Source organism: Sminthopsis crassicaudata, chromosome 3 (genome assembly GCF_048593235.1).
Source record: "Sminthopsis crassicaudata isolate SCR6 chromosome 3, ASM4859323v1, whole genome shotgun sequence".
In the NCBI taxonomy this organism is placed as follows: Eukaryota; Metazoa; Chordata; class Mammalia; order Dasyuromorphia; family Dasyuridae; genus Sminthopsis; species Sminthopsis crassicaudata.
Genome location: NC_133619.1, coordinates 253912812 through 253931302, shown reverse-complemented (window position 1 = coordinate 253931302; position 18491 = coordinate 253912812). Strand labels below are relative to the sequence as shown.

Genomic DNA, 18491 nt, shown 5'->3' with positions numbered 1-18491 from the left:
CCTTTCTTTAGGCTTGGGACATAAATGAATCTTTTCCAATTCAGTGGCCATTGCTGATTTTTCCAAATTTTGGGCATGTTGAGTACAGCAATTTAACAGCATTTTCTTTAGGATTTTAAATAGCTCAGCTGGAATTCCATCACCTCCAGTAGTCTTATTGTTAGCAATGCTTCCTAATATCCATTTGATTTCATTCTCTACGATATATGGCAGTAGATTAGGAATGACATTATGGTGTTTATCACTGATGATGTGAAGATCTCTTTTGTTCTTCTATATAGTCTCGCTACCTCTTCTTAATTTCTTTTGCTTCTGTTAAATTCCTACCATTTATCATGCACATTTTTGAATGAAACATTCCCTTTGATATCTCAAATTTTCTTGAAAAGATCTCATTCCCTTGTTTTCTTCTACTTCTCTGAATTGCTCATTTAAGAAAACCTTATCTCTCCTTGCTATTCATTGAAATTCTGCATTCAGATAATTATATTTTCCCCTTTCTTCTTTCCCTTTCCTTCTTTTGTAAAGCCTCATCAGGACTGGTACTCTATCCACTGCACCACCTACCTGCCCCTCTTCTGTTTCTTTGGGGTATTTTTTATTGTAATATTGTATAATATCACAAACCTCTGTCCATAGTTCTTCAGGTACTCTAAATCTGTTCATCATTTCAACATAATATTCATAAGGGATGTTATTTAGGTCATGCATATATGATGTAATCATTTATTCTATCTTCAATTTCAGTCTAAATTTTGCAATCAGAAGCTTATAACTTAGCCACAGTCAGGTCCAGGTTTTAATTGACTCTATAGAGCTTCTCCACTTTTGGCTGCAAAGTATATAATCAATATGCTTTTGATATTGACTATCATATGATATCCATGTGTAGAGTTGCCTTTTGAGGTTATTAAAAAATAGTGTTCTCTGACCAAGGAGTTAACTTGGTTTTTGTCCTATTTAAAATTGTACTTCAAGGCCAACTTATCTTTTGATTGATAACTTTAGCAATCCAATTACCTATGTTGAATGTGACACTTAAAAAAAAAAAAAGAAATGTCATTTCTAGATGTTTTATGTCTTCATAGAACTGAACAACTCTGGCCACATTGTAGTGATGATTGGAGCACAAACTTATTAATGTGATGTTGAATGATTTGCCTTGGATTCAAGCATATAATTCTGTCATTTAAAAAACTATATCTAATACTGCTTTTCTCACTTTTATTGACTATGAGGGCTACTCCATTTCTTCTAAGGGATTCTTGCCCATAGTAGTATATATAGTGATTGCCTGAATTAAAATCACCCACTCACATCCAAGTTCACTGACATTTTAGATGTCACATTTAATCAATTTTTTTTTGTTTTTGTTTTGTTTTGTTTTTGGCAAAGATATTGAAGTGGTTTGCCATTTCTTTCTCCTGTGCTTCACTTTTGTTATAATTCTCCACTATGACCTGTCCTTCTTGGGTAACTTTGTACAGAATAGCTCCTGATTTCATTGAGCTACACAAGTCCCTCTATCATGACAAAGCAGTGATCCAGTAATACACTGCAGAGCTGTTGATTTCTTCAGACAATATCATATCAGTATTCTTTCCAGGACTACATCTTGCTTAGTTTCATGTGCTATCCAGTGTCTCTGGATATCTCTGACGGATGTTAACCAACCAGCTATGTGTGCTTCCTGAGCATATATCACAAGACTATTGTTTAGAGCTGCTCTTTTGGTTCCCTGGTCAAGCTGCTGGCTGCTAGATGTGACTCCACTGGACAATTTTTTTTTATTTATTAAAGCTTTTTATTTTCAAAATATATATGTGGATAATTTTCAACATTCACCTTTACAAAACCTTTTATTTCAAAATTTTCCCTCCCTTCCCTCTTCCCTCTCTCCTAGATAGCAAGCAATCCAATATATGTTAAAGATGTGCAATTCTTCTATATGTGTTTCCACAATTATCATGTTGCATATGAAAAATCAGATCAAAAAGGAAAAACAACAAGAAAGAAAACAAAATGCAAGCAAACAGCAACAATAAGAGTGAAAATATTATGTTGTGATCCACACTGAAGTCTTTACAGTCCTCTCTGTGGGTACATATGACTCTCTTCATCACAAGACCATTGGAACTGGCCTGAATCATCTCATTGTTGAAGAGCCACATTCATCAGAATTGGTCATTGTATAATCTTGCTGTTGCCTCGTACAATGATCTCCTGGTTCTGCTCATTTCACTTAGTATCCAATTCATGTAATAGACTTTCATGACTCACATTTTTCATAGAAAATAAAAGTCCTAATAATTTAACGATCACACAATGAAAGAAAAAAGGGGATAAAACTTGCCAGGGAAAAGTTTTCCATTTCCCTCAAACTCATAAAGATTTTTTTTTCTTTTTTATTTCATCCATAGCATTGATTAGAATGAACTTTATTCTTCGGAGATTCTTTACCTAATGCCCTTGAGCTTAATTAAAAAAAATTTTTTTTTTAAGAAATTGCATTCCTGGTGTAATTGTTTTATAAGAAATGATGAGCAATTTGATTTCAGAAAAGCCTGGAAAGACTTAACATGAACTGATGTTGATTGAAGTGAGCAAGACCAGGAAAAAACATTGTATACAGAAACAGCAAGATCATATGGTGATCAGCTATGATAGACCTTAGCTCTTTTCAGTAATATAGTAATCCAAGTATTCCAATAGACTTGGGATAGAAAATGCCATCTGTATCCATAGATGAAAGCATAGTAGTTTCATGTGGGTTTTTTGTTGTTGTTTGCTTTCCCTTGTGATTTTTCTCTTTTGTTCTGATTTTTCTTTTATGATGTGTCTAATACAGAAATATGCTTAAAGTGATCATTTAAAGCATTTAAAATGATTGCTTGCTGTTTTGGGGAGGAGGGAGAGGAGGGACAGAAAATTTGGAACTCAAAATCTTACAAAAATGAATGTTGAAAACTATCTTTACATATAATTGGAAAGATAAAATACTATCAAAAAGTACAAAACAAAAATAAAACCAAAATTGCACTCTTGGTCACTAAAGCCTTTATCTCTCTGCCAGCACTTTCTATAGCTTAGGTTTAGAAAATCAATGTAACTCAATAGTAAATTTATTATTGAGGGCCCTATATCTCTAACTCTATCACAGATACTCTAGAGGGCCATGAGGGTTTAACATTTTACACCTTTTTTTTTGTCCCCTGAGGCAATTGAGGGTCGAACAGCTAAGATGTGTTAAGTATCTGAGATCAAATTTGAACTCAGGTCCTCCTGACTTCAGGCATGGTACTCTATCTACTGTGCCAATTACCTGCCCCATTTTACATCATTTTTTGAGAGAAATGTAACATCTTTTTTGAATGCTATTTAAAGAATTTATGCAAAGATAACTGAGGCTAAGTAGACTTTCTACTTGCTGTCATCTGTATATGAATAAGAAAAATTTTTTTTAAGTTTTGTGTACTTTCTAGGAAGAAAATTGGAAATTTTCATCTATTAGATCAGCTCACTCTTTAGTCTGTTTAGTTACTAGAATTTGTTTCTCAAAAAAAATCTATTTTCACAAAGTTTTATGATGGCAATACTAAATTAGTAACTTTTCCCATATTAGTTATGTCCTATAATGAGTTTTTAAAAATTTCAATAATATCTTATTCCTGAAATTACAGGCAAAGATACTTTTCAACATTCATTTTTTTGGTAAGATTTTGAATTCCAATTTTTTCTCCCTCCTCTTACCTTTTCCTTCCCCAAGACAGCAAGCAATCTGATATATTATATATGTACAATCATTTTAAAATATATTTACATATTAGTTATGTTGTGAAAGAAAAATAAGAACAAAAGAGAAAAACCACAAGAAAAAAAGCAAACAAAAAGGTGAAAATAGTGTGCTTCAATCAGTATAGTTCCAAAAGTCATCATGGAAAATGCTAGAGAAAGAACTGGTGAAATCTGAATGCTGATTGGATCATTTATTTTCACTTTTTTTCCTTTTGCAAAGTTTCTTATTTTAACATGACTAATATGGAATGAAGTTTTATTTGGTTGTGAATGTGTAACCTATGTCAAATTTCTTACCATCTTAGGGAGGGGAGAGAATAGGGATGAAGAGAGAAAACTTGGAATTCAAAATTTTGTTAAAAATGAATTATAAAAATTATCTTTACATGTAATTGTTTCAATTTGCATATTACAAAAGAAAGTAATGTGTTACCAAAAAGGCATAAATATGCATTTTAAAGAAGAAAGGACATGAAAACCTGCCTTTTAGCCTACCTATAGATAGAAAGAGAAACATAATAGAGTTGAAACAGGTGATGAATGATGTGATAAGTGCTAAGTGCCTTCATGGAGGTATTACCTTTCCCTTCCTTTATGAAACCTACAGAAAGCATTAGTTGTAACACACTGAATTGTATTAACTAGAAGAGTAGAAGGAAGATGTATTATATAATTTGTTCATCAAATTGGTGGGGAACAACCAATAGACACAGAATATATATAGCCTATGAACTTTCCCTGTGGTTGTAGTTTCCTTCACTGTCCACCAGATGGTGTTCCAATTAGACATAAATAAACTCCCTTCAATCTACTTTATTTGGTTAGGTACATTTGTCCTTAGAATCTAGAAATGCAAAAATGACTTGTAATACATATAAAAATTAGCAAACTAGAAAATTCTACTCATCTTTTGTCTAAGTCCTAAATTCTTCTAATAAAAACTTTCCTTTTCAGACATACTCAATTTCAAAAACATAACTTTTTTTTTTTTCAAAAAAATTATGTTGTTTTTTCTCAATGCTCATAGAATTTGTTGAAGTATTATAAAGTATTAAAAAAATTTTGGAATGATAAGCTACAATAAAACTGTTTTACCTTTTACCTCTTTCCCATTTATCTTCTCCTAGATGATAGACAAGAGTAGAAGAATAAAGGGAAGGACTTTGGCAAGTTTTAGAACCTATTGAGATTGAGTCCCTTGATAAACTTTCCTAATAAACAAAAAATGTGTGTGTTGGGACAGATGAGAAAAAAATGTTGAGATAGTTTTACTTGATCTGGCATAATTAGTGAATGGCTTATTCATCTTGTCATTTCCCTCTTATTTATTCCTCTTCTTGTTTGTCTTTCCCCATCTGCTTTACTTCTATAGTACTTTAATTATACATACATACATACATGCACACACACACGTATAATTACATAACACACATGTATTATACATAACATGTATAATATATATATATATGTATATATATATATATATATTAGGTTATACATGCATATTCATTTTTTACACATTTCTATCTGAGTTATATTGGGAGATAAAAACCAGAACAAAAGGGAAACACCATGAGAAAAAAGTAGAAGCAAAAAAGAAGTGAAAATAGTATGCTGCAATATTTCTCTCTCTGAATGGGGATGGCATTTTCCATGCAAAGTTTATTGAAATTGCCTTAAATCACTGACTTGATGAGAACAGTTAAATCTATCATAGTTGAACATCACACAATCTTATTTTGCTGTTCTACAGTACTTTAAACATGCCCCACAATTTTTATACAGGCTCCCCATTCTCTAGCATTATTCTAGATGGTACCTTATTATTTCCTATTTTGTTGCAGTGAAGACACTCCTTTGTTTCAAGCAATCAGAAGACAAACCTAAAGTTGAGTTCAGATGCATTTCAATTCTACCGTAAGCCTGAAATACTCAGTCTGTTTTAGAGCACAGAGAATAGTAACCCAGCCTTATAGGAAGTGTATACCTGAGCATATTTATAGTCTTTCTCATGGCCTAGCTGATCCATTAATCCCAGTCACTTCTAGCAAGTATTTAAAAAGCCCTCTTATGAAAGATATAGATTGAGTTTTCTTAATTTTTCCTTCTTAACAGCACAAAAGTATATATTTTAAAATACTTTTTCTTCTTAAAGCTCAACTATACTACTCTAGTATCACAGAGACATCATAGGGTACTTGGAATCCAAAATTTACATTTGGTTAAATTGGTGTTAACTGACTTGCCCAGGGTCACACAATAAGTGTTTGAGGCTGGATTTGAACTCAGGGACTCTATTCACCACCAGATAGCTGCTCCAATATTTTCTTTAAATATATTTTTGCCTCTTTAGTGTTAATAAAAACATTTTTTGGAGGGGGGGAAGGGATGGAGTTCTCTCTCCTTTTTTTTTCTTTTTTCCCAAGTACTTTGATGCAATCTTTATAACTCATTATTACTACATTCTACTAGCATAAGGGAATCACAAAGCAGAAGTGAGCTAGAAGACATAGATATGATAAAGATAAATAGCCTAATGTGATTTTTATACCGAAAATAAGGTTTTCCTATGAATATAAGATTTTTATCCAACCAAAATTTTCAGGGAAGCCAGTTGAGAAAATCATATAACTCTTAACTTCTACAACATGAATGACATTTTTACTCCTCTTTCATGCTGTATCCTCTGCTCACATATTTCATCACATTTTTTCCTAGATGATATACATTATGCTATGCTAAAATAATTAATTCCAGGCCCATTTTTGAAGCAATCATGATACGTTTAAAGTATAGTTGCAAATTCATAGAACTCTTTATATCGTCTTTCTTGTTCCTTTACATATACTTTAATTTAAAAAAATACATTTCTAATGCCTTTTGTTTTTCACATTACAGTTAAACTCTTAAAAACAGGATTTGTTTCAATAGGTATATTTTGAGATGTTGCCAAAAATATCAAAAAGAGAATAAATTATACATCTGTAAGTATTCAATAGCTCTATATGTTGGGGGCTTGAATGAATGGTTAAAGATAAATAATATGACAGATCATTCAGAAATTTTTTGAGGATCTATACCCATACCATTGTTTGTTTCTTTATAGTTTCCTAAAGCTCCTGAATTAATACTTTTATGTCCCTTCTTTTTTCTCCTGGGAACAATAGAAAGGGTCTCTTGTGATAAGGATTAGTGGGTGAAAGAAGATAATAGTGATATTGGAGAAGGGAATAGGGAAGATGCTTGCTCAAATCATCTACCATCTTCCCCATTTCAAGCACTGATTAAAACGAACCTTCCTAAATCATATTAAAAGTTATTTGCAAATTTTCTCTTACTTTGTGTCCTCTAATTTAATAAACATATTTTGTCTCTTGTAATCACATTAAGGCAGAGTGGACTGACAGCCAAAAAGGACCCTTGTGATTTGAATCCTGGTTATAAAGATGTTAACTATTGAGTAAATTTAACAAGCATAATTACATTTTCTTATTTAAAAATATTGCTAAAGCTGTTGGGTAATTTAAAATATTTCTTCTAGAGAGCAATTTGGAACTATGCCCAAAGGGTTATCAAACTTTTAATCCAGCAGTGTCTCTACTGGGCTTGTATCCCAAAGAGGATAAAAAAGGAAAAGGACCGGTATGTGCAAAAATGTTTGTAATAGCCCTTTTTGTAATGACAAGGAACTGGAAACTGAATGGATGCCCATCATTTGGAGAATGGCTGAGTAAGTTATGGTATATAAATGCTATGGAATTTTATTGTTCTATAAGAAACAATCAGCAAGATGATTTCAGGGAGACATGGAGAGATTTACATGAACTGATGCTAAGTGAAGTGAGTAGAACCAAGAGAACATTGTACACAGCAACAAGAAGATTATCATGATCATCAATTCTGATGTATGTGACTTTTTAACAATGAGATGATTTCAGGTCAATTCCAATAAACTTTTTTTTTTTTTTTTTTTTTTTTTAAATTCCAATAGACTTGTGATGGAGAGAGTCATCTGTATTCAGAGAGAGGACTGTGGGAATTGAATATGGATCATAACATAGTATTTTCATTTTTTATTGAGGTTTGCTTGCTTTTTTCTTTCTCATTTTTTTCCTTTTTTGATCTGATTTTTCTTGGGCAGCATGATAATTGTGGAAATATGTATAGAAGAATTGTACATGTTTAACATATACTGGATTACTCGCTATCTAGGAGAGGGGTAGAAGGGAGGGAGAAATAATTTGGAACACAAGATTTCGCAAAAGTGAATGTTGAAAACTATTTTTACATATATTTTGAAAATAAAAAGCTATTTTTAAAAGTATCTCTGTTCAAATGAAATCTTTGAGTTGTGCCATGGTTCCACTCTGCCTAAGTCACATGTCATCTGGCATTACAAGCAGGGAAACAAGGCTATGTCTACAACAATCAAATAAACCATCTATCATGAGTATAAATTCAATCAAACACTTAACTTTAAGTGATTTATTTGGCTTTGACATTGACAGTCATAGTGGTTGTGTATAGACAAAGCAAAAGAGGGACAATACTTCATATGGTTCTTTTCATGACCATATAGTTTGGGGAAAATGCCCTACTCTTCAAACAATTTAACAGAATTGGTTTGAAAAAAAATTTCAAATCAGCTAGATAATTGTCTACCTTGTACGTTCTAATTACTTTGTTATCTAGAGACATTTTAAAAAGAGAGTCAGAATTTTTGGTGAAAGAAAGACATTGTATCTCCTCATGAATTAAGTTTTACAAAAATATTTAGAATTTAAATATACAGAGCTTCTGTTGCCAACGTGGAAGAGGCAGGAACTTCCTCCCCAATTCTTCTCCAAACAACTTGAAAACTGTTTCATAATTTATTTAGGAGCCCAGAAACAGCTTACTAGCTCAGCAGGAAAGTTTCTGTGGGGTAAGAGGGGAGCCAAACCTTAGAACAGTCATAGCCTCAGGCCTCACAGCAGGGGGCCTGAAACAGGTTCCAAGCCCTGAGGCAACCCACCAATGAGGACCCATTATCCCGAAAGCCAGTAGTGCCAAGCCAGCAGTCTGTGCAGCACAGCAAGATCTGACCACAGTGTCCCTACCTACAGCCCAGGTCACAAAGGAGGCCTTCTTCCCTTGGTCCCCTGGGGCCTTTCAGTAGCAAGACCCCATCTCAAAGGTCATCAGAGAGAGACCGTATCCTTGGGACAGGCCAACAGTTAGATCTCTCCCTCAGGGCAGCAGCAATACTAATAGTGACATCTTACCCCAAGGAATGCCAACAGGCTGGTACCACTTTCTAGTACAAGCCAGCAGGGAGGCCTCCTTCCAGTGAAAACCAGCAGATAAGCCCAAGCCTGGAACAAGAGACTTGGGACAGTGCAAGACCAGAGCCCAACTCTCACAAAAATATCAAGTAGCAAAATCAACAGATAAAATGAACAACAAAAAAAGAAATTTAATTATAGAAAGTTACTGTAGTGATAGGAAGGATCAAAGCACAAATTTAGGAGAGGACAATGATGTCAAAATGGCTACATGTGAAATGTCAAAGAAAACAACTCCTGGAAGGGCTTTAAAATTTTTTTTAAAAAGCAAATTTAAAGAAGTAGGAGAAAAATTGGGAAAAGAAATGAAAGTAATAAAAGAGAATCATGAGAAAAAAAGTTAATAGCTAAGAAAGTATATATATATATATATATATTCATCAAAAAAAAAAAAAAAAACTCCTTAAAAAGATAGAGTTGGCCAAATGGAAAAGGAAGTAGAAAAGCTCACTGAAAAAAAAATTCATTAGAATTATTAATTAGAATTAGAATTGGGCAAGCAGAAGATAAATGACTCCAGGAGATACAGAATATAATAAAAGAAAATCAAAAGAAGAAAAAAAGTGAAATTTCTCATTGGAAAAACAATTTATCTAGAAAAAAGATCCAGGAGAGATCATTTAAGATTTATTATGCTAGGTCGTACAGTGGATAGAGCACCAGCCCTAAAGCCAGGAGGACCAGAGTTCAAATCTGCCCTCAGTCACTTAATACTTCCTAATTGTGTGACTCCAAATTCTCAGCCAAAAAAAAATAATAATAATAATTATACTACCTGAAAACCATGATCAAAAACACAAAACCCAGTCAACATTTTTCAAGCAATTATCAAGGAAAACTGCAGTGATGCCCTAGAATCAGGAAGAAAATAGCCATTTCTATTCACTGATCATTACCTGAATGAGATCCCAAAATAAAAACTCCCAGGAACATCATAGTCAAATGTCAGAGCCTCCAGGTGAAAGAGAAAGTATTGTAAGAACTCAAAAAGTAACAATTCAAGTTTTGTGGAGCAACAGTTAGTATTACATAGTTTTGGGCAGCTTTCCCTGAAAGAAGCAGAGGATTTAGAATATGATATTCCAGAAGGTTAAAGGAGTTAGGATTACAACCAAGAATCACCTACCTAGCAAAACTGAGTATAATCTTTCAGGAGAAAAGAAATGAAATAGAGTACTCAATCATTCCTAATTAAAAGATCAGAGCAGAATAAAAAAATTGATCTATAAATATAAAACCCAAAGTAAACACTATAAAAGGTAAAAAAAGAAACAAGAAACAGAAAATATAAGAGATTCAACAAGACTAAACTGTTTATTTGGCAGAATAATATTTGTGGTTCTTAAGAACTTAATTACCATAAGAGCAATTAGAAGGAGTATATATAGACAGAGGGTATAGATATAAGGCGACTTATTTTGGATGATATATCATCCCACCCAAATAAAGAAGTGAAAAAGAAGATGGAACTGGAAGAAAAAGGGTGGGGGTGATAGAATAGGAAAGATTATCTCACATAAAAAAGGCATTAAAGAACATTATAATGGAGGGAGAAATGGGAATGATGGTGGCTTGAACCCTACTCTCATTAGATTTGGCTCAAAGAGGGGAATAACTAAGAGAAAGGACGGATGATTGGGGAGAAGTAAAACACTTGTGAAGAGTGGGTAGGTTGAAGATAAGAGATAAGAGCAAAATAGGATGGAGGGAAATACATTTTCTAACTATAAATGTGAATGGGATGAACTCACCCATAAATTAGATAGCAGAATGGATTAAAAACCAGAATCCTGCAATATGTTGTTTACAAGAAACACATTTGAACTACAGATATTTACACTGATTTAAAGCAAAAGGCTGGAGTAGAATCTATTATGCTTTATCTAAAGAGGGAAAAAAAAGCAGCAATAAGCAATTATGCTCTAAGACAAAGTAAAAGCAAAAATAGATATCATTAAAAGAGATAAGGAAGAAAAATTTAGCTTGCAAAAAAGCACAATGAACAATGAAGTTCTGGAGAATCCAACGAACCAGTTCCAGTTGGGCAATGCTACTATTTCCTCCTCATCCCCATCTAGGTCCCAGTCCTCCTGTGCTACTTCCTTTAATTACTGAATGGGTATTGCCTCAGAAAAACTGAGACCTGGCAAAGACCTTAACTTAAAAAGGCCAAAGTCTCCCATTACATCCTGGACCATTTCCATTGTCCTGACATGTTTTGTCACTGGATTCCAATGACTCTGGAGGACAGGGTGAGTCTGATGACAGCACAGCTCTGCCTGACTTAACTGCAATTCACTTCCAAGTCAAGACATCACCTTCCTGATGTCATCTATCCTCTTCCAAAACAAAGTAGTAACAACAATTCTCTAAGTAAGGAAATTTTCCTATTGAATCGATCCTAAAATTGCTTCTTTGCTAATTCCAATAGATTACACTTTGGTCTTCTGAGGTCAAATGAAATGGATCTAATATTTCTTTCATATTTCAAATTCTCTCTCTCAATTTACAACAAATCATTTTATATTTAAAAAAGGCAGGGAAACATTATAAATGTATAAATTTATTAGGCAAGCAGGCAGAAGAAATGTACACATACATGCATAAACATGACAAGAAAACTGAAAAATATTACATATACCACAGAAGTAGAAAATTGTGTATTACTGTTTGTTCTGAATTAGGATATTCTCCCACATGACTTGAAACTTCTAGTCTTCTTATTTATGTCAGGAAATGGAGTCAGGACACATTTTGTGCCCTCTCTTTCTCAGATTTATCTTCGCATTTAGTACCACAGACCTAAAGATAGAAAGAGAGAAAAGCTTATCATAAACAACAGAACACAGAAAACTGTGCATACATCTGTACATAGCCATTGTTGTGATGTTGAAATAAAATTGCACCTACCTCAGTGCCATGATAGCCAGTGACTCCACTTCATTATTAAGCAAGATGTCTATCCACATGGCATAAATTCTATCATCTTCCTTATTCTTATCAGGAAGTGTCAGGTGATAGATTATTTTGTAATCCTCTGATGCACAACCAGATTCATCAGAATTTTATTCAAATCTATTTTGCTCACAAGATGACTCATTTTTATATTATTCTCTACTTGATGAAACTTCTGAAAGTGGGAGTATCAAAGGCTGAGTAGCCTTTGACATGTTGACATGTTGCTCCCACTGAATTTTTCCACAGGTGTGTTAGCTTTTATATCAGAAAGGGAAAATTGTCCCTGCTAATAGATTTCTCAAAGCCTCCCAATAGGTGATCATAATAACACCTGAGCTGTATACTTCACAAAGATTTTTTGAATCTGAAAACATTTTCTTAGTGTACAATAGTGTGTGTGTGTGTGTGTGTGTGTGTGTGTGTGTGTGTGTGTGTGTGTGTGTGTGTGTTTGGTAGATACTTTTGGGCCCAGTGAGGAGAGGATCAATTTCTCCTTTTGCTTTTCCCTAACACTGTATTCTCAGCTATTCAAGCCCTAACATTTAGTCTAGTTAGTTCCCCTCTACCTGAACCATTTGGGGAATAGGGTAAAAATGTATGTAAAGATATAGTTTTCCTATTAAATCTTTTATAGGATGATAATAGGAAGAAGAATTATTTGAAGTAATGGTTTCAAGCAGTACTGTTTCCTACATACTCATAATCTTCTATCATCCAAGCCTGTTAAACTTGTTTATCTAAAAATAATCCAGATTCATATTTTTTTTCCTTTTGGGAAACAACTATAAAAATATGAATCAATGACTCTTTTGTTCAGCTTCAAGCCGTCATGCTAAGAAGGTTGAGTAAATAATAAATCTCTCTCTGTGTCTGTTTCTCTGTCTATCTCTCTGTCTCTGTCTTTCTGTGTCTCTTTGTCTCTGTCTCTGTGTCTCTCTGTTTCTTTGTCTCTGTCTTTCTCTCTCTCTGTGTCTGTCTTTTTGTCTCTCTCTCTCTATCTTTTTCTTTCTCTGTCTCTGTCTCTCTTTCTGTCTCTGTCTCTTTCTGTTTCTTTGTCTCTCTGTGTCTCTCTTGCTTTGTCTCTGTCTTTCTCTGTGTCTCTCTCTGTGTCTGTCTTTCTGTCTCCGTTTCTCTCTGTCTCTTTTTCTTTCTCTATCTCTTTCTGTCTCTCTGTGTGTCTCTCTGTCTCTCTCGCTCTGTCTGTCTTTCTCTCTGTGTGTCTTTCTGTCTCGGTTTCTCTCTGTCTTTTTCTTTCTCTATCTCTGTATCTCTGTCTTTGTTTCTCTCTCTCTCTTTTCTCCCTCACAGCTACTCCACATACTCATATGATTTGATTGAAATTTCCTATCCTATATACTTTAGTACCTATTGCCTCTTCAAAACAAATAGATCAGCAATATAATTGTTTATCTTATCTTTATCTTAGAAAAATTGTTTTTTTTTAAATGCCCAAATCTAAAATAAGTACATGAATATATGAAAAAGTGTTCATTAAATGTTCACTATGTGCTAAGTACTGGTGATAGAAATGTAGGAAGTGTGTATTACTATGTCCACATGGTTGTGGATTAATGCACTTTGCAGGAGACATAAATAGACATCACTAGAATCTTGCCCACTTCTCTTTAGGGAAAACTTCAAATCTCACTAGAAGGAAATTAAAGAAGGGGCTACTGAATTGGCTACTCTTCTCTATTTACATAGAGATTTGTATTATATCTATATATATTTTTAGAATTATATCTTTTTGTCTCATAAATACTATCAGTATAGTATATTTGTTTTTAGACTTTGCTGCTGTTTTCCTGCTGAAAGAAATGATTACTAATAACCAATTATTTGAGGAAATCCAGTATTCTGCCCTTTTCTAAAGTTCTTATATCAAAAACTCAATCAGACCCCACCCAACCATATTAGGAATCTCTAATTTAAGATAAATTCCACTCAATCAAGTTTGGATGGAGGTAGATTCTTTGTCAAGGCTTCTCAAATTCCTTCTCCACCTCAATTTACAGATGAAAAAATTGAGGCAAATAGGGTGAGTGACTTGCTCAATTATACATCTAGTGCCTGAGGCAAGATTTGAACTCTTAGCTCTATCCACTGCATCATCTAGCTGCATCATCTATCTTTGTTCAGCTCCAAAGACACTAAGAAAGGGACAACACCTTATACCTCTTTCCTCAATGAATATCTGTATTGCTTTACAAAATAAAAATTCTAGGTAGGAAAGGGAGAATGTGCAAATAGTACATAACAACAAAAAGAAGCTAGATATCCATTACCTTTTATAGACGATCAATACAAAATACATTTTCCCCCTCATTTTCATCCAGGGACACTAATATCATGGTAAGATCTTAGAGGTCCAGTAAAATTTCCTTTTGATTCCTATAATAAAGTCATTCAAACTTTTTTCAGTGCAACACAACCAGATCAAGGGCAATGTGGATGAAATTCTAAATTCACCCAACAATAGGACAAGCTTGGGACCTTGGAAGCTGAGGCTTGGGAGAAAAGAAAATATAATAAAGGAAGAAATGAACATGTGTGAAACTCCCCAAAGTGATCGAACATTTAGGGTTGACTACATGAGTTTTCTAGGTCAGCAGAGAAAACTTATTCATTCTATAGACTTTCAGCCCATAAGGATCTCAAAATGAGAAAGGTAATTTAGATATGTTTAAAAAGCAAATGAGATAGTAATTTAGCTTATTTACACATAATTCTTATGATTAAAAGTTTTAAAAAATGAAGCATAAACATTTGAAGATAGGTATAACTGAAAAAAAAATTTAATAGGGAAAACTTAAGAAGTTGTTACCTACTAAGTGAAAGGTGAGTTAATTAGAAGTTTTTTTTAAGGCATTGAAGGCACAGGAAACAGAACAAATGATGACACATGGGGAGGTTGAAAAGTGGGAGCTGTAGCAGCTAGAAGCATTCAGCTAACAGAAGGATTTAACTAATTCCTAATTGATGAGTGAGTTGATTTCATAGATAAAATTTGCCCTCTGCATTTTAGGCTCAAATCTGTTAAGAAACAATTGCATTTAATTACAAATTATTCTATATCCAAGCTATCTCCAATTCCTGGGAGGAAAGAGAGCAGAGAGAGAAAGAGAGAGACAGACAGAGACAGAAACAAGCAGAGTGAAAGACAGAGAGAATGAAAAACACAGAGATGGAAACTCTAGAGTCACATACATAACATAGAGATAGAGACACACACACACAGAATAAACTAGCAAATTTCCCTAAGCTTTCTAACATGTTCCTCCTCAAAATAATGAGGTAAGAGGATAATAAAAAATGTTAAAAATATAGTTTGAATTTAATATTTTAGAATAGTCACTATTCAATTCGTTTCTTGCCTCCTGTTCAAGTGTTAAAAGAACTTTTATTCTGTGACAAATATATTAATCTTTGATTACAAAAGAAGATACTGACCCTTAGTTCATCATAGTATCAATTGCATCAGAACAGAGTTATCTTTGATACATTTCCTGAAACCTTAACCTTTGTTTTAACCTGGATCCTAAAAGGAAAGTCAAGAAAGGATTTCAGACTTGGGGGGGGGGGATATATCTATATATCTATATCTACCTAAATATAGATATAGATATAGATATAAATATTATACATATAATTACATCTTCACTTGAAATATAAAAGGTGTTTAATATGTTCCCTATAGATAATGCACTCAGTGTTTCTTATAGCTGAAACAAGGTGAAGATTCTCCTTGGGTTTAGGAAGGAAAAGCAGAGACATGTTTTGGTTCTTTATTACTTTGTATCCTGGTGTGCTGCTTAAGTTTCTTTGCTTTGATTAAAGAGTTAGCCCAAACTGTGCTGATATGAGCTCTCTCTGACTGGGCAACATAATAAGCCTTGTGAAGAGAATAAATGACTAGGCTAGTCAATTTATATTTGACTACTTGTAATCAATTTGATACTGTCATTTAAATGAATAGGTAACACTTTCTAAAAAACCCTTTTAAGGGTACATGTCCATTGAAAAACCTTGTAAATGCTACATTAGAGGGGAAAAGAGGATTTCCTCAGCTGATTAGTCCTTAGGACTAACAAACAAGAAGTAAGCAAATGAGCAGTTTTGTGTGGAGCACATATTTCTGAAAGGACCAATGACATCAAAGTTGTGAATTCAGAATTATGAGCTAACTTGAAGATGTGAGTTTTCCTCCCTCAGGTGCTTCCTTACAAGGTTTTCACAAAATCATTCCCACTTTCCACCAGAGATAGATACTGAGTGCATTGGTGGGAAGATTATGGTCAATTTTTTTTTCCAAATATATTATGCCATCAGCCCTGAAGTCAGGAGGACCTGAGTTCAAATCTGGTCTCAGACACTTAACACTTCCTAGCTGTGTGTTTCTGGACAAGTTACTTAATCTCCATTGCCTCAGCAAAAAAACAAAAACAAAAACAAAAAACAAACATATATATATGTATATATATATATACATATATATATGTATATATATACATATATATAACATATATATGTATATAAATACACATATACAAATATATATGTATTATGCCATGTATTATTTATGCATTTTCTCTATGTGTTGGGTAGCTAGGTGGCCTGGACTTGATCAGTAAGACTCATCTTCATGAGTTAAATCTGGCCTTAGACACTAAATATGTGATCCTGAACAAGTCACTTAACCCTGTTTGCCTCAGTTTCCTTGTCTGTAAAATATGCCGGAGAAGGAAATGGCAAATCACTCCAGCACCTTTGCCAAGGTGACCCCAAATGGGGTCATAAAGAATAGGACATGATTGAAATGACTAAATAACAAAACATCTATTATGTCATTATTAAATAAATAGTTATACTGAAGATTTAAAATGTCATTAAAATGAATAGTTAGTTATATAAATAGCACACTATGAGAGTATATTGCATTCTAAGTGAATACTTGTGTAAAAGAGAAATGTATTAGTGAGAACTCAAGAGCTAGAAAAAGTTACCTTTAGGATTCTGAGAGAGTTTGAATATTATGATATCTATTGTCTGCATACACTCAATTTGACCTCCCACATGCTTCAGAATTATATTTCTAGAATTGTTCTTAAGGATTTTTAGGAGGAGCATTGTGAGGCTCAAATTGAATAATGGGTATAAAGCACTTTACAACCTTACAATGTTATAGAGTTGCCAATTATTATTATTTATTAGCCTATATTCACTAGGCCTCCAGTCTGGTGATAATTTCATTCTCTGAGCCTTCTATATGCAAGCAATGGTTATAGAACAATATAGTGATTTCCTGACAAATGTTTAATGGTGCTCTCTGGGGATTAAAAAAAAAAGGACAGACACACACACAGTTTAAATTTAATCAGCATTATTAATACTTCATTAGGTGTAGACATGAACAAAAAAACAAGTCAAACACTGGATTTGGAGAGATTGTTGATTTTCAGAAGTATAAATGCTGAATTTATACTGAAATCTTTAGATTTTAATTTATTTTTTAAAGAACATGCTATTTTATTTTTTAATGTTCCTCCCCTTTGCCACCCAATGAAAAGGCAAGAAAAACAAAATTGATTACATATATATGTAATCATGCAAAACAGATATCCATGAGTCATGATTCTGTCTGCCCCCTTCTAAAAGCAAGAAAAAACAAAGAGAAAACAGTTTATACTTTAAATCTGTATTCTGAATCCATTAGTCTTTTTTATCTTTGCTAGATAGCATGTTTCTTTTTTCTTGAATTCTTTGGAACTGTGGTGGTCATTTTAGTCATCAGAGTTATTAAATCTTTCAAGATTGGTCGTCTGTACAATTTTGCAGTACTCTTAATTTCTGCTCATTTCACTTTGTATCATTTCATAAAAGCTTATCCAGGATTGTCTTAAAAAGCATTTCTTTTGTCTTTTTCTTTCAGTCAGATAGAATACTATCTTACTGCCACAAAAATATCCTGCCATAAATATTTTTGTACATATGGGCTCTGTTGCAATGAAAAAAAAAAAGTGTGATAAAGAGAAACTGAGGCAACAAAGATCCAAACAAAATTAATTAATTTATTAATAGGGCTAGCAATTGTCAATAAATAAGGATGCAAGTCTTTTCAGTAGCCAAAGAGCCTTCTGATAGGAAGAGGAACTCTTTTTTTTTTTTTTTTTTTTTCTTCTTAGGATTAGGTGATTTATCTAAAGTCAGTATCTGAGGGCACATTTGAATTCAGAACCTTCCTACTTCAGGGCCATCCACTATGCCATCTTACTGTTCCAAGAACAACTCTTTTATGCAGCTAATTACATAAAGTATCAGAAATGGTTCAGTGATGGATACTAAACTAAGACTGTGATTGGTCATATAGAGAGGAAGCAGAAAATTCTTTTGGCTTGCCTCAGAGGGAAAATTTGC

The 18491-nt window shown here is 33.4% G+C and overlaps 1 long non-coding RNA gene across 1 annotated transcript in view; it reads right to left on the bottom strand.

Annotated features, from left to right (window-relative positions):
• Window positions 1-11625: 11625 nt before the first annotated feature.
• Window positions 11626-18491, bottom strand: part of LOC141561193 (uncharacterized) — a 189686-nt gene continuing 182820 nt past the window's right edge. The window contains exon 5 of the long non-coding RNA XR_012487983.1: window positions 11626-11921. This is a non-coding gene — a long non-coding RNA (uncharacterized LOC141561193). The remainder of the gene's footprint in view (window positions 11922-18491) is intronic.